This window comes from Spermophilus citellus, assembly GCF_964194105.1.
Source record: "Spermophilus citellus genome assembly, chromosome: 7".
NCBI lineage: Eukaryota > Metazoa > Chordata > Mammalia > Rodentia > Sciuridae > Spermophilus > Spermophilus citellus.
The window spans coordinates 135,770,086-135,793,850 of NC_138188.1; positions in this window are offsets into that span (position 1 = coordinate 135,770,086).

Consider the following 23,765-nt stretch of genomic DNA (forward strand, 5'->3'; position numbering starts at 1 on the left):
GAATCTCTTTGGCCGAACTTTGGTGACTTCCCCTCTCTGCTATGGCGGGCCCCTGGCTCCTTGCCGGAGTGTCCGAAGGGAGGGGTGGAACTGGCTTGTCTCTGGTCTGACACAATCTCTGGTTTTATTTTTTTTTATTTTATTTTTTTTTAATTTTTTATTGGTTGTTCACAACATTACAAAGCTCTTGACATATCATATTTCATACATTAGATTGAAGTGGGTTATGAACCCCCAATTTTACCCCAAATGCAGATTGCAGAATCACATCGGTTACACATCCACAATTTTACATAATGCCCTATTAGTAATTGTTGTATTCTGCTACCTTTCCTATCCCCTACTATCCCCCCTCCCCTCCCCTCCCAACTTCTCTCTCTACCCCATCTACTGTAGTTCATTTCTCTCCTTGTTTATTTTCCCATTCCCCTCACAACCTCTTATATGTAATTTTGTATAGCAATGAGGGTCTCCCTCCATTTCCATGCACTTTCCCTTTTCTCTCCCTTTCCCTCCCATCTCATGTCTCTGTTTAAAGTTAATCTTTTCTTCCTGCTCTCCCTCCCTACTCTGTTCATAGTTGCTCTCATTATATCAAAGAAGACATTTGGTATTTGTTTTTTAGGGATTGGCTAGCGTCACTAAGCATAATCTGCTCTAGTGCCATCCATTTCCCTGAAAATTCTATGATTTTGTCATTTTTTATTGCTGCATAGTACTCCATTGTGTATAGATGCCACATTTTTTTATCCATTCATCTATTGAAGGGCATCTGGGTTGGTTCCACAGTCTAGCTATTGTGAATTGTGCTGCTATGAACATCGATGTGGCAATATCCCTGTAGCATGCTTTTTTAAGGTCTTCAGGGAATAGTCGGAGAAGGGCAATAGCTGGGTCAAATGGTGGTTCCATTCCCAGCTTTCCCAGGAATCTCCAAACTGCTTTCCAAATTGGCCACACCAATTTGCAGTCCCACCAGCAATGTACAAGTGTACCCTTTTCTCCACATCCTCGCCAGCACTTGTTGTTGTTTGACTTCATAGTGGCTGCCAATCTTACTGGGGTGAGATGGTATCTTAGTGTGGTTTTGATTTGCATTTCTCTGACTGCTAGAGATGGAGAGCATTTTTTCATGTACTTGTTGATTGATTGTATATCCTCCTCTGAGAAGTGTCTGTTCAGGTCCTTGGCCCATTTGTTGATTGGGTTATTTGTTATCTTATTGTCTAATTTTTTGAGTTCTTTGTATACTCTGGATATTAGGGCTCTATCTGAGGTGTGAGGAGTAAAAATTTGTTCCCAGGATGTAGGCTCCCTATTTACCTCTCTTATTGTTTCTTTTGCTGAGAAAAAACTTTTAAGTTTAATTAAGTCCCATTTGTTGATTCTAGTTGTTAACTCTTGTGCTATGGGTGTCCTATTAAGGAATTTGGAGCCCGACCCCACAATCTGTAGGTCGGAGCCAACTTTTTCTTCTATCAGACGCAGAGTTTCTGATTTGATATCAAGCTCCTTGATCCATTTTGAGTTAACTTTTGTGCATGGCGAGAGAAAGGGATTCAGTTTCATTTTGTTGCATATGGATTTCCAGTTTTCCCAACACCATTTGTTAAAGATGCTATCCTTCCTCCATTGCATGCTTATAGCCCCTTTATCAAATATAAGATAGTTGTAGCTTTGTGGATTAGTCTCTGTGTCCTCTATTTTATACCATTGGTCCACCCGTCTGTTTTGGTACCAGTACCATGCTGTTTTTGTCACTATTGCTCTGTAATATAGTTTGAAATCTGGTATTGCTATACCGCCTGTTTCACACTTTCTGCTTAGAATTGCTTTTGCTATTCTGGGTCTTTTATTTTTCCATATGAATTTCATGATTGCTTTATCTATTTCTACAAGAAATGCCGTTGGGATTTTGATTGGCATTGCATTAAATCTATAGAGAACTTTTGGTAATATCGCCATTTTGATGATGTTAGTTCTGCCTATCCATGAACAGGGTATATTTTTCCATCTTCTAAGATCTTCTTCTACTTCTCTCTTTAGGGTTCTGTAGTTTTCATTGTATAAATCTTTCACCTCTTTTGTTAGGTTGATTCCCAAGTATTTTATTTTTTTTGAGGATATTGTGAATGGAGTGTTTTTCCTCATTTCCATTTCAGAAGTTTTGTCGCTGATATACAGAAATGCCTTTGATTTATGCATGTTGATTTTATATCCTGCCACTTTGCTGAATTCATTTATTAGTTCTAGTAGTTTCTTTGTAGACCCTTTTGGGTCTTCTAGGTATAGAATCATGTCATCTGCAAATAGTGATAATTTAAGTTCTTCTTTTCCAATTTTTATGCCTTTAATTTCTTTCGTCTGTCTAATTGCTCTGGCCAGTGTTTCGAGAACTATATTGAATAGAAGTGGAGATAAAGGGCATCCCTGTCTTGTTCCGGATTTTAGAGGGAATGCCTTCAACTTTTGTCCATTCAGAATAATGCTAGCCTGAGGCTTAGCATAGATAGCTTTTACAATGTCAAGGTAAGTTCCTGTTATCCCTAGTTTTTCTAATGTTTTGAACATAAAGGGATGCTGTACTTTGTCAAATGCTTTCTCTGCATCTATCGAGATGATCATATGGTTCTTATCTTTAAGTCAATTGATGTGGTGAATAACATTTATTGATTTCCGTATGTTGAACCATCCTTGCATCCTAGGGATGAATCCTACTTGATCATGGTGCACAATTTTTTTGATGTGTTTTTGTATTCGATTCGCCAGAATTTTATTGAGGATTTTTGCATCTAGGTTCATTAGAGATATTGGTCTGTAGTTTTCTTTCTTTGAGGTGTCTTTGTCTGGTTTCGGAATCAGGGTGATGTTGGCCTCATAGAATGAATTTGGAAGAGCTCCCTCTTTTTCTATTTCCTGAAATAACTTGAAAAGTATTGGTATTAATTCTTCTTTAAAGGTTTTGTAAAACTCCGCTGTATACCCATCCGGTCCTGGACTTTTCTTGGTTGGTAGTCTTTTGATGGTTTCTTCAATTTCATCTATTTATATTGGTCTGTTTAAGTTGTGTGTATCCTCCTGACTCAGTCTGGGCAAATCATATGACTTAAGAAATTTATCGATGTCTTCACTATCCTCTATTTTATTGGAATATAGGTTTTCAAAATAATTTCTGATTGTCTTCTGTATTTCTGTAGCATCTGTTGTGATATTGCCTTTTTCATCCCGTATGTTAGTAATTTGAGTTCTCTCTCTTCTTCTCTTCGTTAGCATGGTTAAAGGTCTGTCGATCTTATTTATTTTTTCAAAGAACCAACTTTTAGTTTTGTTAATTTTTTCAATAGTTTCTTTTGTTTCAATTTCATTGATTTCTGCTCTGATTTTAATTATTTCTTGCCTTCTGCTACATTTGCTGTTGTTTTGCTCTTCCTTTTCTAGGGCTTTGAGTTGGAGTGTGAGCTCATTTATTTGTTGGTTTCTTCTTTTTTTGAGGAATGACCACCAGGCGATGAATTTTCCTCTTAAAACTGCTTTCATTGTGTCCCATAGATTCCGATATGTTGTGTCTGTATTTTCGTTTATCTCTAAGAATTTTTTGATTTCCTCCTTTATGTCTTCTGTAACCCATTGATCATTCAGTAATATATTGTTCATTTTCCATGTGATGTAGGATTTTTCCTTCCTTCTTTTATCATTGATTTCCAGTTTCATTCCATTATGATCAGATAAAATGCATGGTATTATCTCCACCCCTTTATATTTACTGAGGGTTGCCCTATGGCATAATATATGGTCTATTTTTGAGAAGGATCCATGTGCTGCTGAGAAAAAAGTATAGCCATTTGATGATGGTTGATATATTCTATATAAGTCAGTTAAGTCTAGGTTATTGATTGTGGTATTGAGATCTATAGTTTCTTTATTCAACTTTTGTTTGGAGGATCTGTCCAATGGTGAGAGTGGTGTGTTGAAGTCTCCCATAATTATTGTGTTGTCGTCTATTTGATTCTTGAATTTGAGAAGAATTTTTTTTATGAATGTCGCAGCACCATTATTTGGTGCGTAAATATTGATAATTGTTATGTCTTGTTGGTGAATGGTTCCTTTTAACAGTATATAATGACCTTCTTTATCCCTTTTGATTGACTTAGTCTTGAAGTCGATTTTATTCGATATGAGGATGGCCACCCCTGCTTGCTTGCGAGGACCGTGTGCGTGGTATATTTTTTCCCATCCTTTCACCTTTAGCCTGTGTATGTCTTTTCCAATCAGATGTGTCTCCTGGAGGCAGCATATTGTTGGGTTTGTTTTTTTAATCCATGATACCAGCCTATGTCGCTTTATTGGAGAGTTTAAGCCATTAACATTCAGAGTTACTATTGATATATGGTTTGAACTTCCATCCATGATTGATTGTTTATCCTTTTTTTTTAAAAAAAAAAAATTTAGTTTGTTTCACCATGGTTGTCTTTCCCCTCGCCCTCTGTCTTTACTGAGGCACTTCCCACTGATGGTTTTGGTTATTGTTTTTCATTTCTTCTTCATGTAGTGTTTTGCTCAAAATGCTTTGCAATGCTGGTTTTCTGGCTGCAAATTCTTTTAATTTTTGTTTATCATGAAAGATTTTTATTTCGTTGTCATACCTGAAGCTTAATTTTGCTGGATACAGGATTCTTGGTTGGCATCCATTGTCTTTCTGTGTTTGAAATACATTGTTCCATGACCTTCTTGCTTTCAGTGTCTGTGCTGAAAAATCCGTTGTTAACCGTATTGGTTTACCCCTAAATGTAATCTGTCTCCTTTCCCTTGTAGCTTTTAATATTTTCTCTTTGTTCTGTATATTAGATATCTTCATAACAATGTGTCTTGGTGTTGGTCTACTGTGATTTTGTGTGCTCGGTGTCCTGTATGCATCTTCAATTTGTATATCTGTTTCCTTTTTTATTTCTGGGAAGTTTTCTGTAATTATTTCATCCAGCAGGTTACTCATTCCCTTGGTTTGAATCTCTGTACCTTCTTCTATCCCGATGACTCGTAAGTTTGGTTTCTTCATGTTATCCCATAACTCTTGGATGTTTGTCTCGTGATTTTTTACCAGCCTTTCTGAGTTGGCTAGACTCTTTTCAAGATGGTATATTTTGTCTTCATTATCTGACGTTCTGGTTTCTACTTGCTCCACTCTGTTAGTGATACTCTCAATTGAGTTTTTAATTTGGTTTATCGTTTCCTTCATTTCTAGAATTATTGTTTGATTATTTTTTATAATCTGTATCTCCTGATAGAGATGCTTAACTTCTTCTTTTATCTGTTTATGAAATTCATTCTGAATGTGTTCTTTCGCTGCTTGAATTTGCTGTCTTGTATCCTCCTTAAGGTTCCATTCCATCTGTCTAAGGTGTTCCTTGAGTTCTTTATATGACCATTTTTCTGATGACTCCACGTCCTCCTGAATATTTAGGCTGTCCTGCATTGTTTGTAGTCCTTTTCTTCCTTGTTTTTTGAAGCTGCTCATGTTACTTCTTGTTCTGTTTGACTGCTGGGTTACTGTTTACTCCTATAAATTAATTTGATGTTTGGGAGGAAAGGTATTTGAAGGGAAGCGGTGAAGTCACTAAAGAGAATGAGAGTAGGCAGGTAGAATTCAAGGAAAGGGGGGATAAGAGAAATGAAAAGACTAAAGAAGAAAAAAATAGGAACTAAAAAAGAAAAAAAAATTAAAAAAAATATAATAATAATAATAATAATAAAAATAATTAAAAAAAAATTTAAATTAAAATTAGTAGCAAAAAAAAATTTTTTAAAAATATTTTGTAAAAAAAAATTAATTAAACAACAAGAAAGAAAAAAATGAAACTGAAAGAAAAACCCAAATCAAAAAAAAAAAAAAAAAAAAACCCCTAATAAATGCCGTCTTAGAGTTTGATTAACTTCTCTTCCAGTAGGTGGCACTTTGTCCACCAGGCCAAGTTTCTCTTGTCGATACGCGGGAACCAATCACTGTGCAGCAGCTCCTCCCAGACTGGGCGAGTCTCCAATCCTGAGTGTCTAGGGCCTCCTCTTGTGTCTAGTCACTTCCCACTTTTTCTCTAGCCAAGCCCCTCTCACCACAATACTGGCTACAAGCCAGGTCTGCTGCTCCCGGGAGCCCTGTTTTCATGAACGACTGGGCACACTCTTCCAGTTTGCCATTCCCTCAGACCCTAAGTTTGTAGAGCTTGGGGCTGAGAATCCTCAGCGGATTTTACTTGCCCTCCTGTATCCACTTCCCCGTAGCTGGTGCAAGAGACCTCAGCAGTCAGCCCTGGTGGGAGCGGTAGATCCGCGCTGCGGGGACCCGCACCACCTCTGATTCCCTCGGGCTGGCTGTAGCACTCGTGGGAGAGCTGGGAGGGGACCTTGCGGGAGAGCTGGGAGTGGCCCTTAAGGTTTTCCCGATGTGTGGAGAGGGAAGGCTGTGGGATCACACACCTGTGGCTGTCGGTTTCAACGAAGTTATCTCCTCCACAGCAGTCTGATGACGTTGTTTCCCTTTGCTGGGCTACCAATGCAACGGGTGGGTCCTTACTGTCTCTCCCAAGCCCCGTTTCAAACCTGTGGCCACTACTTATGAAGGCTCGGTAGGCATTTACCTTCGTATGATGAGAAGGGCTGACCAGTTGTTTCAGCCGGATGGATTAATGCCGAGTCATAGCTGTTTGTCTGCGGGAAGCAGGTGACCGGGAGTTTGAATTCAGCGGATCAGGGCTCAGTGCGTGTTCTCGGTTCACTTGGATTTTAAATTGTCTCTCATCTTATCAGCTGTTTCATTTAATTCGGCAGCTCATTCGCGCGGTGAAGAGTCTGCTCTATGATGCTCTGTGGGAGGCGGTGGCAGCAGCGGCGGCGGCAGCGGCCTTCGGGACCCCCGGAGAGGTGGTGCGGGTTGGGGGAGGGGAGGCGGCGCCTCGGGCCACGGGGGCCGGGTACCGGACACGCGGGAGAGCGGGCGGGGTGGGGGAAAGAAATTGAAATCTAGATTTAGAGACTGAGCTTGGGAGGAGAGACAGCTGGGGAGAAGCAAGGCGGAGAGGCGGAGAGGAGAAGGAGATGGGGCCGATAGAGCTGTGCACCTGGGGCTGCAGCCTTACTGTTCGCGCTGAAGTCGTGATGGATTCCCTCCACCTTGGCTCATGACTTGATGTTTTCAATCACAGGCCTGGGCTCCGTCCCAGTCATCGGCTCCGCGGGGCTCCAGCGGTGCGGGCCTGGCAGCGGCGAAACCACACTCAGCCGCCCAGGGACCTCGGGGGTGCTCGAGCGGCGGGGGCCGCTCAGCGCGGGCGCCGCGGACTGCTCGGCGCGGCCGCCGCGGCCTTGGCAGGTCCAGGTCCCACGTCGGCGACGCGCCCTCCTCCTCCTCGCGCGAGGCGGGACGCGGTTTTGGCGCGCCCGGTCCGAGGTGCCGGCGGCGGCGGTCGGGGTGCGGGGCCGTTCCTCTCCCTCCGGCTCCGGCTCCGGCGGGCCTGTGGCGGCGGTGGTGGGAGCGCGGAGGCGCGGGGCGGCCTGTTACCGGGCAGCGGGGAGGGACCGGCGGCGCTCAGGGGAGCGGCGGCACGGCCGGCGGCGGCGGCTGTGGCTCCTCTTCTTCTTTCCAAGCCGGCACTGTGATTTCTTCCAGTCCCTGGGGACCCTCAGTCTTCAGCTGAAATTGGGGCAGATGCTGCTACAGGAGCTGTGGAAAGGCTGATCTAAGCTTTCCACCGCTGCCCGCTGCATTCAAGCCGCCATCTTGCCCGGAAGTCTCCAATCTCTGGTTTTAGTTCCCAGTTCGCTATTTTGTAAAGGGTTGGTTAGGTTCCCTTCATGCTGTCTCGGGGGGGAGCCGTTCGCAGGGTGGGCGGGGCTGTTAGTAGAGCTGGGAGGGCACGGGCTGTCTGCTGGGCCAGGCGGGGACACTTCTCGCTGTGCCGGGCCGCCGGGGGCTGCCTGTAGAGCCGGGCAGCTGCGGCCGCGTGGTTAAGATCCGGGCAGGCAGGGTGGCCGTTTGCTGAGCGAGAGCGGGGCCTCCCGGGACGGCGGGATGGTGGGTGCCATCTGCGGGTTAGGGTGGGCTGTGCTGCTTGGGGCCGCCGGCCGCTTTCTGAAGCGGCTGGTGGCCGCGGGGTTGTACCTCTGCACCCGCTGGGGGGGCCGCCTGTAGAGCCGGGCAGCTGCGGCTGCGTGGCTACGAGCCTGGCAGGCGTGGTGGCCATTCGCAGAGCAAGAGCAGGACCTCCCTGGGATGGCAGGATGGCGGGTGCCGTCTGCGGGTTCGGGCAGGCCGCGCTGCTCTGGGCCGCCACCTGCTTGCAGAAGCGGCTGGTGGCTTTGGGACTGGACCTCCGCGCCCGCGTGGCCGGCCAAGATCCACTTGTCTGGGACAAACTGACACTTCTAATAAACCTACCAATTCCCGGCAGGTCCCCTCTTAACGGAATTTTGCTAGAAGTTCCTCAGTAGGTTGACTGCCGCTGTTCCAATGGGTCTTTCTGATCCCGTTAATGTGGAGACATTGGAATCGCTGCTTCCTCGCCGGTGGCCATGTTGGATCCCCATGTGTTTTTCCTATTATCGTTGGGTACAGAGCAGGCTGAACTGTGTTGTCTGCAGGGCAGGCTGAACAGATGTTGGCTGCAAGATAGCCCATGCACTCAAACCCCCCTCTATCTGGTCCTTTATCCGATTTTGTCATTTTTAAGGTGCGCTGATTAGCAACCTTACTTCCATCTGAAACCGTAACTACCCTTTGTAATGTAATACATATAATCTGTTAGTAAGATTAGAATGTGAACATCTCTAAGGGACATTATTCTGCCTACCAAGATGGTCACAGATAAAAGCAATGGTTAGGTTTTGCAAATACAATTAAAGTCAGATATGTGATTCCAGTAGTCATACTGATTTTTTATGTTGTCTGGACTATTTCTGAGAAAAGCAGACTTTGTTATGGCCTGAATTCTTACAAAATTAAATTCCTGATCTCTTATTTTCATGCTTGAATCATGATTCCATTTTCTAGTGATGCCTCTATATTAACCACTCATCAATAATCGACCAATTATAAACATATGCTCACCTAAAATGTATGTATGTCCTTTCATAGTGCAAATCAATATTAATTTCATTTGGGGGCTTTCACAGGATCAAAAAGAAAGAAGGTATATAGCTTTTCTCCTTCACTTTTTTTGACCTTAATAAAGTCTTAGAGACAGAGAAATTTATTTGATTTGTGTATATATGACACAGAGTAAAGGATAAAGTAAAAATCAATCAATCATTCTTCTAAGAATTAAAATCTTAAATTTTAATTGTCATTCAAGACATTTAACACCATCCTTTTAATACCCTAAATAATTTTCATTTACATTGGCATGGTTTACAAAAATACCTGATAACAAGAAGAAGTATTTGTCACAAATTTTGAAAAGTAGACAATTTAGAGGATATTATAAACATAGGAATATTCAGTTAGATTTGGGATGTGTTCCCAAAGCAACTTCAGGTAAAGAATAACCAGTCATTGTTGTTACTATATATCCACTGCAAACAGCACCTTAAGACTCAGTGAATAGCTTTTTGGCAGCTGACTGGTCATGGTAAAGAAATATCTTCTAGATACATTCATTTCTTGCCTAAACTTTACAAGCCTAATGCAGAAATTGGTCAAATTCAGGAACTCAATCTTGAGATTCCTTATAGTCTGAAAAACTTTATTGAGAAGACCAGTGACATTTGGAGAATTTGTTACTGAGAAACCGAAAACAAAACAAAACTCCCTGAAATATATATGATTTTTTAACCACTAAAAGCTGAACAATTGAGATGAATGATGTATTAAAGCTATCATTGTACTATCCAGATTAATCTGATTTAATGAGCAACAAGTTGGGTTGTATATTTGCTTTCTGAGCTGGTAGCTAAGCAATTGTTCTCAGATTCTTATAGGATCCTTTGGGGAAAAAAAGATTAATGTCTTTAACTTACCAAGGGTAAATGGTTAAATGGCTTGTAGTTTTCCTCCCTTCCTTTTGTTCCTTACTTTCTTCCTCCTCTCCCCTCCTTCCCTTCCCTTTCCCCTTCTTTCCCCTCCCTACCCCTCCTTCCTTCCTTCTTCTTTTGTTTCTTTCTTTTTTCTTCCTTTCCTCTTTTCTTCTTTCTTCTCTCTCTTTCTCTTTGTCTCCTTCCCTCCATACCCACCCTCCCTCCCACCCCCTCTTTCTTTTTCTTGTTGTTATATCCCTTCTCTGGTTTTGGTATCAGCAAAATGCTGGGTTTGTTAAATGAGTTTTGAATATCACTTCCCCTTGATTTTTTTTGCAATAATTTGAGATAAATTAGTATCACTTCTTCTTTAAGAATTTGGTAGAATTCAGTAGTGAAGTAGTGAAACCATCTATTCCTGGGTCTTACCTATATTGGGAGACTTTCTATTATGAATACAACCTTGTTATTCTTTATTTTTCTATTCATGTTTTCTATTTTTTATGACCCAATCATAGGAAGCTGTGTCTGGGAATTTATTCATTTATTTGATATTTTCAATTTGTATGGTATATGGCTGCTCAATAATCTTTATGATCTTTCATACATTTCTGTCCGTTTTTTGTAATGTTTCCTATTTCATCTCTGATTTCATTTATTTCTGTCTTCTATCTTTTGTTCCATAGCTAAATTTGGGATTTCCATAACTTTTGTTCTAGCTAAAGTTCTACTGATTTTCTTTAATTTTTCAGAAATCAAACTTTTGTTCTATTGATATTTTGTAGTATTATTTTAATCTAAATGTTTATTTCTGTTTCTATCTTTTTTTATTATTTCTTCTATTAATTTAGGATTTGATTCGTCCTTGATTTTCTAGTCCTTTGGTGTGTCACTAATATTGTTTATTTGAAATATTCTATACTTTTGATGTAGGCATTTATTGCTATAAACTGCACTCTTAGTAAATACAGAAAAATAACAAATGCTGTTAATGATGCAAAGGTGAATGATTATATCCTATTGTAGGAATTTTAGTTAGTACATCACTGTGTAAAAAAGTAAAAAATATGTCTGTTCCTCAAGAAACTGAAAATAGAAATATCATGTGATCCAACAATAACACAAATAGGTATACATCTGAAGGAAAGGAAAACTATAAACCAAAGAAATACCTACACTTTCATATTTATAGCAGCCCTACTCACAGAAGCCAATCTAAGTGTCCACAAACAGATGGATAAGTAATATATGATATGTATGCATACATATGTGATATACTACTCAGTCATAAAAATGAACAAATTTTTGTCTGCAGCAAAATGGATGTCATTATATTAAGTGAAATATGCCAGGCACGGAAAGGAAATACTATGTGTCTCACTTATTTACAGAAATTAAAATAAATAATCTCATGGAAGTAGAGACCAGGTTTTCATAAGTTGGGAATAGTAGCAGAAAGAGGGAGATAGGGATAGGTTGGTTAACACGTATGATATTATACTTACATAGGAAGAAAACTTTATAATTTTGTATAGCATGTTAGGATGACTACAGTAAACACTAATTTTTATATATTTCAAAATATCTAGAGGATTATTTTGAATGTTTTCATCATAAAGAAATTATAAATATTTAAGGTGATAGATATTATCTTGATGTAAGTATATGTTGTATTAATGTATTAAAAATCACAACAAATCCTGTAAATATTTATAATTATTATGTGTGATTAAAAATAGAATAAAAAAGTAAATAGGCACATGAATCACTCTTGACTTCGTGTTAACTTATTTATTTTGATTCAATAGCTATCAGGAGAATTCTACATTTTTGACAATTTCCCAAAGGTTATAGTATCCTTGTCCCCTTTGACACTGAAGTTGTTCTCATATAAATCAGTATAAATTTTGAAAAAAAGTCTTAGTAAGGCTGTGCTTTCCCCCTCAGGGATGCTTGTCCTTAGTCCTCTGCTGCTTGATCATATGAGCTTAGAATAACCAACCTCTGTATTGTCCTCCTAGCAAATTGTAACAGACTATAGTGTATTTTTTTTTAGTGGATGAGATAACAGGATGAATTATACCTCACAACTTGGCCTGATGCCTGCAAGTATTAGGTACATAGTTGGAAGAGTCTTATATCTCTCTACAGTGAGCCAGAGTTACATTTCCCACCATCTCATCTCTAATATTGACACCTTCTCATCTCTGATATTTCATGAACTCAGGGATATAGATGTTCGGAGTGTTTTGATGTTCTGTGAAGACTTTGATAGGAAAATCTGCCTGCAGATTGTGCAGAAAGATGAGTAAAAAGTGTTAATCAGGTTGCTGTGATGGTTACAGACTTGCCTGCTTGTGAAATAGAACACTCTCACATGAAACAAGTTACACGAAGTGTATGTATTATTTGCAGACCTCGAAAACCACATCGTGCTTAGTTTTATATATCAGGGTCACAGGACTCACTGGCGTAAATTTTTGAAATCCATTCTATTTCTAGGGGAACACTGGAACTGAGTCCAGGCTGTTCCAGATAGGCTCTCCTTACCTCAGAATGTTAGTTACATGCTCAGAACATTCAAAAATCATTATTGAGAACTATAAATGAGAAAAGAAAGATAAGAGAGTAGATCCAAGTCCACCTAGATAATTGTTTTGAAGGAAGATGTAGGAAAAGGAAGTCTAGAGGTACTCATATGGGCTTTGAACCTGTACTGTCAATATCTGGGCCCTAATTTTGCAATCTACTAATTACATGACCTTAGGAAAGTTGCTCACATTTTTTGCACAGATGAGGAGTATGACTCTTATAGTTTAGATCTTAAATGTCCCCCAAATGCTATGTGTTGAAGGCTTGGTTGCCTGTCTACAGTGCTATTTGGAGGTGGTGGACATTTAGGAAGTGGAACCAAGGGGCATGAAGTTCAGACATTGAGGATATATCCTCAAAGGGGATAGTAGGTCTCCTATCCTTTCCTCTGCAACTAACAGGATCTGAGCAGCTTTGCCCTGTCACAGATTTCCACCATGACATTCTGCCTTGCCACAGGCACAAAGCAAGGGGGCCACATGACTATGAACTGAACACTCTGAAACCATGAGACAAAATAAATCTTTCTTCCTTTTAAGTATCTTTACTTAGTGTGAAGTTTCTTTGTCACAGGGATATATGACTATCACAATGTCAAAAAACTTTCTGATCTTAAAGGGCGACTATGATAATTATTAAATTGTAGAAAAAGTCCATGAGCACCTGCCACATGGTCTGATCTTTAAACCAATAGTTATTACCAGAGGACTCTAGTGAAATGAGTACTATTGTTTTTGAAATTTATACATCCCCTATATAATTGATTTGTTCCCCTGAACTCTGATTCTCATAATACCTGGGTTTGTTTATTTCTATTTTTTTTTTTTTACCTTTTTTTGAGTAAGAGCTCTATTTAATCACATCTATTACACAAAAGCAAAATCTCCTTTTTCTCAACACAGTGACTAAGATGCATTTAATAAAGTCAGTCCACTATGCCAAGCAAGCATAAGCATAAAAATATTCCATATTCAGATAAACACTTTTATTTCTATGTCCATCGTTAGAGCTGTCTTTGACTTGAAATATACCTTATTTGATTTTATGATTCTGTGTCTTAAACCAATTACTTCTCTAAAGTGGCATGATCAATTTTCCTTTGACCACATTGGTCTTCTTCCAGATTCAAAGATATTTAAAGTCATGCCCTCCTTGCTCAATTTTAAAATTAAATGTATTCAGAGCTGAGGCTATGAACAGAATTATATTATGTGATGGATCAATTTCTATTTCCAGGAAATTACCATAATTTCACAAGTTTAATTCTTTCTGTGAAGTTTGCAAACAGAAAAATTACATGAAAGGACTTAGGCATAAAACCTTTTCTCACCTGTTTTACAAAGTACAGACTTCTCCCTGCCTCAGCTGGATTCATTTTGCAGGTGATAGGATATATTTTTCATAAGATAATGATCTCTGTAATCTCTGTTTATACCAAATTAATATATTAGAAATCTGTTAGAAATTACTAAAGACAAACCATTCTTAAAATTGTTATTGGCCATAGCTTTATGTGCTGGTATGTGATTAGACGATAAATCAACATAATAAAGGCTATATATGACAAACCCACAGCCAAAATCAGGATGAAAGAAAAAGTTGAATGCATTTTCTTTACAGTCTTCTATAAGGATGTCCACTCTCACAGATGTCATTTAATTACTAGAACTTCAGCCAGAGCAATTAGGCAAGAGAAGGAACTAAAAGACATACAAGTAGAAAGGAAAGAAGCTAGATGATATGATTCTAAGCATAGAAGAACCTAAATATTTTAAGAAAAGGCTTCAAGAACTGGTAGATTTAGTAAAGAGTTTGCTTTTCCAATTTATTCTTCACATTTGGAAAATTTTCTGATATTATTTTATTGAATAGATTTTTCATTCCTTTAATTTGGAGTCCTATGCCTTCCTCTATCCCAATAACTCTTAAATTTGGTCTTTTGATGCTATCCCATTAAAATTTAACTTTTAATTTGGTTTATTGTTTCTTTCATTTCAAGTATTTCTCTTTGGTGTTTTAGAACTTCTGTCTCCCTATTGAAGTAATTGTTTGCTTCCTGTTTTCATTTATGTCAAATCCCACCTGTATTTGCTCTCTTATATCTCTTATATCATCCTTTAATTCATAAATCATTTTAATTATGTACATCTTGAACTCCTTCTCTGTCATTTCTTCTGCTGTGCTGACCATGGAATATAAAAATGTGATTCTTGATTTGTTTGAGGCACTTCCTGCCCTTGTCTATTCATGTTGCTTTTGTGTCTTCTAGCACTGTGGATCTGTGGCATTACTGTTTTTACCCTATAGGCTTATAGTGCCCCTGTAGGGTTCCAATTACTCTCCTTTGAGCAGCAGGACAACATTTACTGATCCCAATATAAATAATACACAAATTTAAAAACAAATAGTTGCTATTAAGATGTTTATGATTTGGTCATAATGTACAGAAATGAATTCAGTTATTATCTACAATATAATCAGTAGGTTTGTAAAAGGGTTTGCAGTTTCTGATGGTGGACAAAGAACCAGGGGTGAAGTGTAGGATGATATACTGAGGAGGTAGGAAGTGAGGATATAGAGTTATTATATCTTAGGAAGTATGAAAGATACATATAAGGAAGAAAGGCAGTAGCAGGAGAATAGAGAGAAAATAATTTTGGATAGACAAGTAAGAGGGAAGTAGAGTACGTAAAACAAACACACATATATATTAAGAAAAACAAAATGTTAAAATAGTAAAAATTGGAGGGAAAAAAAAGAATATACAACACAACTGTAATATATTATTCAGATGTCCCAGTCCTCAAAATCCTAATTTATACAAAGTACTAGGTTTATCATATGTTGGAGATGTGAGGGCAGGAGAATGGGGAAGAAAAAGAAAAAAAATTGAAGGAAGAAACAAGGATTGTTTTGGTTGGAGATCAGTATCTTTCCTGCTTCACTTCTCATCCAATAGGTGGGGTTGTCTGTTGTTAGCTGGTATCTCCACCCTCAGGATGGTGAAAGTAACAAGGGGGTCATGGTGCCAGGTTAGTGGTTGCTGGGGAGAGGGGGAAGTTAGAAATGGGTTCCTGGTCAGCCAGAGTTCCAAACTTGAGGTTACCCTCACTAAAGATGGTGATGAAGGTGACCCAAGGTGCAGGTGGCTGCTTTCAGTGATTGGGTGTCAGGTCAGGTCGGCGGGGGGAACTGAGTGATGGTGTTGAATGTGGATGATGTGTTCAGAGATAGCTCTGTGACATGCAGTGTGGGGTTTTGGCTGTCTTCAGAGCCTGTGTGAAGTTTTCAGGTGCATGCAGGCTACTGTGTGTAGGGGACTATCTCCACTGCTACAGGGTCCCAAGATGAGGTGACCAAGGGGAGCCCCACGTTGGTAGATGGGGGTCCACAAGAGAGTGTCAAATGGAGTTCCTGAACATCAGTAGCTGCTGGGTGTCCTGTATGGGTGCAGCATCTGGGATTTCTGCTCGGGTGAGTAGGAGAAAGTTCTGCACCGGTGCTAATTTTGATGGTCTCACTTGGGTAGTCACCTGGTAGTCCTGTGTGAGTGAGCAGTTGGGAGACCTACTCTGACACTGAGGTCTGAAGCCCTGCACAGGCACGGTGGCCATGATTCCTGCACCAGAGAAGGAATATCGCTTGCAGAGAAGCAGTATTCTCACTACTTGAGTCTCAGGTCACAGAGCAACACAGAATGCTGAAGCCCTTTGGCTTGCCATCTTGGATCCCTTGCCAACACTTATTGTTATTTGTATTCATAATAGCTACCATTCTGACTGGAGTGAGATGAAATCTTAGAGTAGTTTTGATTTGCATTTCTCTAATTGCTAGAGATATTGAATATTTTTTTCTTACATTTGTTGATTGATTGTATATCATCTTATGAGAAATGTCTGTTCAGTTCCTTGGCCCATTTATTGATTGGGTTATTTTTGGTGCTAAGACTTTTGAGTTCTTTATATATCTTAGAGATTAGTGCTCTATCTGATGTGCAATTGGTAAAAATTTACTCCCAAGATGTGGGCTCTCTGTTCACCTCACTGATTGTTTCTTTGCTGAGAAGAAGCTTTTTAGTTTGAATCCATATCATTTATTATCTTGAGTTTAATTCTTATACTATAAGAGTCTTATTAAGGAAGTTTGGGTCTAATCCAACATAATGGAGATTTAGGCCTACTTTTTCTTCTATTAGACGCAGGGTCTCCAATTTAATTCCTAGGTCCTTGATCCACTTTGAGTTGAGTTTTTTGCATGGGGAGAGATAGGGGCTTAATTTCATTTTGTTACGTATGGATTTCCAGTTTTTCCAGCACCATTTGTTGAAAAGTCTCTTTTTTCCAATATATGTTTTTGGTGCCTTTGTCTAACATAAGATAATTGTATTCTAGTGGGTTTTTCTCTGTGTCCTCTATTCTGTACCATTGGTCTACCAGTCTATTTTGGTTAGAATACTATGCTGTTTTTGTTATTATTGCTCTGTAGTATAGTTTAAGGTCTGGTATACTGATGCCATCTGCTTTCCTCTTATTGCTAAGGATTTCTGGGTCTCTCTCTCTCTTTTTTTCCAGATGAGTTTCATAACTGCTTTTTCTATTTCTATGAGAAATGTCATTGGGATTTTGATTGAAATTGCATTCAATCTGTATAGTGCTTTCGGTAGTATTGTCATTTTGACAATATTAATTATTTATATCCAAGAGCAAGGAAGATTTTTCCATCTTGTAAGATCTTCTTTAATTTCTTTCTTTAGCATTGTCTACTTGTCATTGTAGAGGTCTTTCATATCTTTTGTTAAGTTGATTCCCAAGTATTTTTTTAGGCTATTGTAAATAGGGTAGTTTTCCTCATTTCCTTTTCAGAGGATTTGTCACTGATATACAGAAATGCCTTTCATTTATGGGTGTTGATTTTATATCCTGCTACTTTGCTGACTTCATTCATTAGTTCTAGGAGTTTTCTGGTGGGATATTTTGGATTTTCTATGTATAGAATCATATAATCAGCAAATAATGCTATTTTGAGTTCTTCTTTTCATATCTGTATTCCTTTAATTTCTTTCATGTGTCTAATTGCTCTGGCTAGTGATTCAAAACTATGTTAAATAGAAGTGGTGAAAGAGGACATTGCTGTCTTGTTCCAGTTTTTAGAAGGAATGCTTTCAATTTTTCTCCATTTAGAATGATGTTAGCCTGGGGAATATTACTCAGCATTAAAAGAGAATAAAATCATTGCATTTGCAGGTAAATGGATGGAGTTGGAAAATATAATGCTAAGTGAAGTTAGCCAATCCAAAAACAAAAAAACAAATGCTGAATGTTTTCTCTGATATAAGGATGCTGATTCATAATGAGAATTGTGGGGGGTCAGTATGAGAGGAAGAAATGAACTTTAGATAGGGCAAAGGGGAGGGAGAAGAAGGGCAGGATATGGGGGTAGGAAAGACAGTGGGATGATAAGGACATCATTACCCTAAGTATTTATATGAAAACACTAATAGTGTGCCTCTACTTTGTGTCCAACCAGAGATTATGAAAAATTGGGCTCTATTTGTTTAATATGAATTGAATTTTTTGCATTGTGTCATTATATATAACAAATTAGAATAAATAAAATTATTTTTTTAAAAAAGGAAAAATGCACTGGACCTCAGGAAAATATAAATCAAAACTCGAATATAATACTATTTCACTCCCTTATTATAGTGGCTATTGTCAAACAAAAGCAAAAACAACAACAATAACAAATGCTGGCAAACGTGGAGAAAGGGTGCTCTAAATCATTGTTGGTAGAAATGTAAATTAATATAGCCACTCAGGAAAACAGTCTGGAGAGTCCTCAAAAACCTGAAAGTAGATTTGGTTCAGATATCCTACTTCTGGATACATATCCAAAGGAAACTAAATCAGCATACTTAAGACATACATGCAGTCCTTTGTTTATTGCAGTTCCATTCATAATAGCCAAAATGTGGAATCACTTAGATGCTCATTAACTGATGAACATTAACTAGATGGACATTAACTGAGAACATTGTATGTACTCTCTTACATATGCAATTTGCTCAGAATAATGTTTTTGAGACTGATCTATATTATGTTATTAATTCTTTATTTTTTCTATACTGGTAATTGAGCCATGGCCCTTCACATGCTAGGCAAGTGCTCTATCAATGAAGTACATATCCAGCCATATTATTGAGTAGTACTCCTTTAAAGGAATATGATGATATTTGTTTATCTATTCATTTCTTAAATTTGTTTGGAACTATGTGGTAGTCCCTCTTTCACTCTTGCTACTATATATTAAAATATACATATCATATGTACATAGCATATACATATATATATATATATATATATATATATATATATATATATATATAAAATGTATATATGTGGTGTGTGTAGGTCTATATTCTTATCAGTCTACCTAAAGGTTTATCAGGTCTGTTGATTACAAAAACAAGTTTTGTTAAATTTTTAAAGTATAAGATACACGTATAGGAAGGTACACAAATCTTTAAATGTTTGATAAATATCTTCATTAAAAACTTTTACAGATGAATGTGCCCTGATAACCAACACCCTAGTTCAGACACAGAGGGGCACCAGCTATCAGAAACCACCATCTTATCATCTTTCAGCCCATATTTAACCCAGAGTTAACCTCTCTACTCACTTCAATTAGTTTTGCCTATTTTGCAAACTCATATGAAAGTAATCATATAAAATATGAGCCTGACTTCTTTAGGTCAATATATTTGTGAGATTCATCCCTGTTATCATGCGTTACAGTACTTGAATTACACAAAGGGAAGAATAATAAGTCCTTGAATGAAAATAGCCCTCAGGCTTTCTTTGTCCTTATAGAAAGTTCTTTCTCACTATCTTCCCACTCATTTTGTGTAAATATTCAGTTAGATTTTAACAATATATAGCATGAAGAATATTTTCTGGGCTTCCCTTAAAATACATTTATAGCCCTGGACATATGGTTTATTCTCAGTAAAAATTCATTGAGCTGGCTGGAATGGTCAGGATTCTTTAGAATTTCACACTCAGTGAAGTAGAAATGTCTGGTATTGCGGACCAGTATTGAGACTTTTCTAGTTACCAGCTCTTGATTTTAGATAAGTCACTTAATTTTTCTAAGCCTTACAGTTTTCTTCATAAATTTTACACAATATGACTTTCCTTACTGAGTTCACAAGGATACGTTGGAATTTAATAAAAATATGTGCAAACATCCTTTGTCAACAGTAATCTAAAAAAAATTCTATACAATATTTTATAGGATTTAGGTGCCAAGATGGGAAAATATAAATTTAGGAAAAAACAGAAGTTCCAGTTTGCTGTTCATGTGACAGTTCAGGAAATAGAAGACTATTATGAAATAATAGAAGCAATAAAACTCTTAGAAACAATTCAAGCATTAGAAATTTCTATTTCATTTTTATTTGTATATTATAATATTTTCTCATTTTGATGTAGAGCAAGCTTTTGATTTCATTAATTTTCTTTATTGTTTATTTCCAGATAATTGTGTCCATTCTTACCATTATAAGTTTCATCTTTTTATTTGTGCAAATTTTTTCCTTTTTTCTCTTTTATTAAGGGGAGTTGAGGTGGAAGCTTAGCACATTGATGTTAGACATGTTATCTTTTCTAATAAAGCATTTAAATATATTAATATCTAAGTACTATTTGAACTATATCTTACATATTTTGATCTCCTATTTCAATATTTTCCAATTTCCCTTGAGTTCTCTCCTTATCCATAAGTCTTATAGAACTATAATATTTAAATACTAAATATTTAGGGAATTTCTAGATATCTTTTTTATTGTTTATATCTAATCAAGATATTTAATTTTTATGTGTTTTTTAATCTTTCCATTGCTGACATATAAAAATCCAATTGTATTTTTGAAAAATATACTTTAAATACTGATACATGTATTTATCTTCTATCCAACAGCTTTACTAAAACATTTTTCTAGTAATCTTTCTTCAAAACTTAAGATTTTTGTGTGCATTTTAAGTTTTTACAAGTAAAGACAGTTTTATTTCACTTTTCTAACCTGCTTTAGTTTATGTGTCATAGAACACATTTTATGTAGTTTCCATTCTTCTAAATTTATTGTGGGTTTGTTTCTGGCCCCCTACATAACTGTTTGGGAGAACTTTCCATGTTCTCTTAAAAAGATGTGTATTTGTTGTCATTGGATGTTGTTGGGGTTCTCTCTAAATGTTGCTTGGGTCTTGTGATAGAATAAAATTGTTCACATCTAGGTTACTTCTAATTAATTTTCCTACCTGTCTGTCAATTACAGAAAAAGAGCGTTGTAGTGTCCAACTCTAATTGTGGAAATATTTTCTTTTTTTCTTTGAGCTCCATCAAGTATTGCTGCTTCATGTGGTTTGAGTTTTTTTTTTTTTTTCCCATGTCTTATAAGTACTGCATGCTGCTTGGAGCTCTTTCCATGTCTAGTATGTAGGATTGCTATGTCTTCTTGAGGAATTAATGCTTTAATGTCTCTGTTATCCCTGGTTATGCTTCTTTCCCTAAACTTGACTTTGATATTAATCTAATTCAACTTCTTTATGTTCAATGTTTGCATGTTATAATTTTTCCCTTGCCTTTACTATTATGTGTGTGTCAGTATTTAAAGTACATTTTTCCTTCTCAAGGTGCTCAATTCTATTTTCTCTGTCTCTCTCTCTGTCTGAAAACCACTATAGAATAAACATTTCCATTTTTCTGTTTGTTTTTAGTGGGATGACAAGTCCTTTACCGTTGTTCCTGATAGTTGAATTTCTACACATATATACACACTTTTATCTTCTGATTGTTGTGAATCTTGCACATTGTGTATCTATACACATTGTCATCATCATATTAATGACGATCTCCAGAATATGACCCCTTTTGGTAATAGTGTTTTGCCCATTCAATAGCACTTTGAATTTCTGTTGTATGATTCCAAATGAAAAAATGGTTGCCTTTATATAAATGGCATTTATCATCAAGATGCATTTTTAAAAGTCTTAAAGGACTAAACATATCTATCCTTACACTCCAAAATACAAGTCACAATATATGTAAAAAGCTATGGTCTTTTAAGTCTTTTAATAATGAAATATAAGTACAAGAGGTATACTATATCTTAAATATAATGGCACTATATTCAACACTGAATTACAAGTTGATGATGAAAATTTGATGGAATCAAATTCCAAGTGGAAAACAATGTTGAGTAAGCATGCACTTGAATTTTTAAAGTAATGTTTTTCATGGACGATACTCAAATATATAGCACAAAGTTTCTGTTATATTAAGAACCTCATGGAACTCATATTAAAAATTTATAGGGGCAATTTTATTAAGACTTTTTGTGTAAAATGTTTATATCATTGCAATTAGATATGTCGACATGTAAGCATGACTTCCATATTTATAATTTTCCTTTTTAACTGAGCTACTTATTTTACACAACAATACTTAATATTTTCAAATTTGTATCTTAAATTATTATTTATTTATATTTTTCTTAATTATAATAAAAATTTTTCAGGAATGTTTCCCTAAAACATGTTCAAAAATGCTATTAATTTATTTTTGATTCTTTCATTGTCTTTGTATTCTTCATATTGATATAGTATCCTTTTAATTATCTTTTTCTCATACTATGTATAATTTTTTAATATAAGTTGGTTTCTTGACCTGCAATTGATTTCCAGTGTGTTTAGAAATAACCATTATATATATGTATCTTTGAAATACATGTACATATGTATATGTATACACAAATAATTGTGTATTTATTTAATGTATACATGCACACATAAGCATATACACATATATATATTGAAGACATAGATCATTATTTTTATTTATTATCATTTCAACATTAATCATTTATGTGTATTTGGACTTGCAAAATTTTCTTAATCATTTTCAAATATATCACAGATTGTTTTAACCTATATTTGCTTACCATACTGTGTTAAAGAAGAGCCAGACATAATTTCTCCACTCTGTGTTTTGGTGCTCCTTAATATTAACTTCTTTCCATTTCCCTTCTCCCTTTTGTTCCCAGTGTCTACTGATCACCATTATATTTCATTCTCCTACAAGACTAATTTTTTTGAGTTTCAAAAATTAGTGAGGGCATTTTTTTTCTTTCTTTCTGTATCAGAATTCTTTCACTTAACCTGTTGACTTTCAGTTCGAACCATGTTGCTGCAAATAACATTATTTCCCTTTTTATGGATGAATAGTATTCCATTGTGTGCTTGTGTGTACCTGTGTGTGTGTGTGCATACTTTTCTTTATTCATCCACCCATCAACTGATGAGCATCTGAATTGATTCCATATTTGTGTTAGTTAGCTTTCCATTGCTATGACTAAAATACCTGATATAAACGACTTAAGTATAATTTATTAAATAACTTGATATAAATATATGTAGAAGAGGAAAGATTTGTTTTGGATTTCAGTCCATAATTTCCAAGGCACATAACTATGGGTCTAAGAAAGAGCAAAACATCAAGGTGCAAGGGCATATAAGAGGGAAGTTTCTCTTCTCATGGCATCCATGAAGAGATAAGAAAGGACTAGGGGCAAAAAATGACGCTTCCAGGGCATCCCCCCAGTGACCTACTTCCTCCAACCATGCCCTACTGCCTACCCCTCTTACTAGTTCATTCAGTAATCAATTGATTAACCCTTTGGTGAAGTCAGAGCCCTCATGAGTCTATAACTTCATAAAAGTCTCACTTCTGAACATTGCTGCACTGGAGACCAAGCTTTTAACACAAGAGACTTTGGGGGACATTCTAAATTTACTGGATTCACACCATGCACATATTTTGGCTACTGCAAATAGTGCTGTGATTAACGTAGTAATGCAAGTTTCTTTTGGGGTAATGATTATATCTTCTTTGCATATGTACACTGTAATTAAATTGTCTGATCATATGGTAGTATTTTCAGAGTTTTGAGGAATCTTTTATATGGGTTTCCATAATGGCTGTATTATTTTACATTCTCACAAGGGATATATAAATTCCCCCCCCCCATTTATTTTCTGCATCCTCACCAGCATATGCTATTTTTTTTGTCTTTTTTCCCCATTAGTGTTTATTAATCATATAGCATAGTGGTTTCA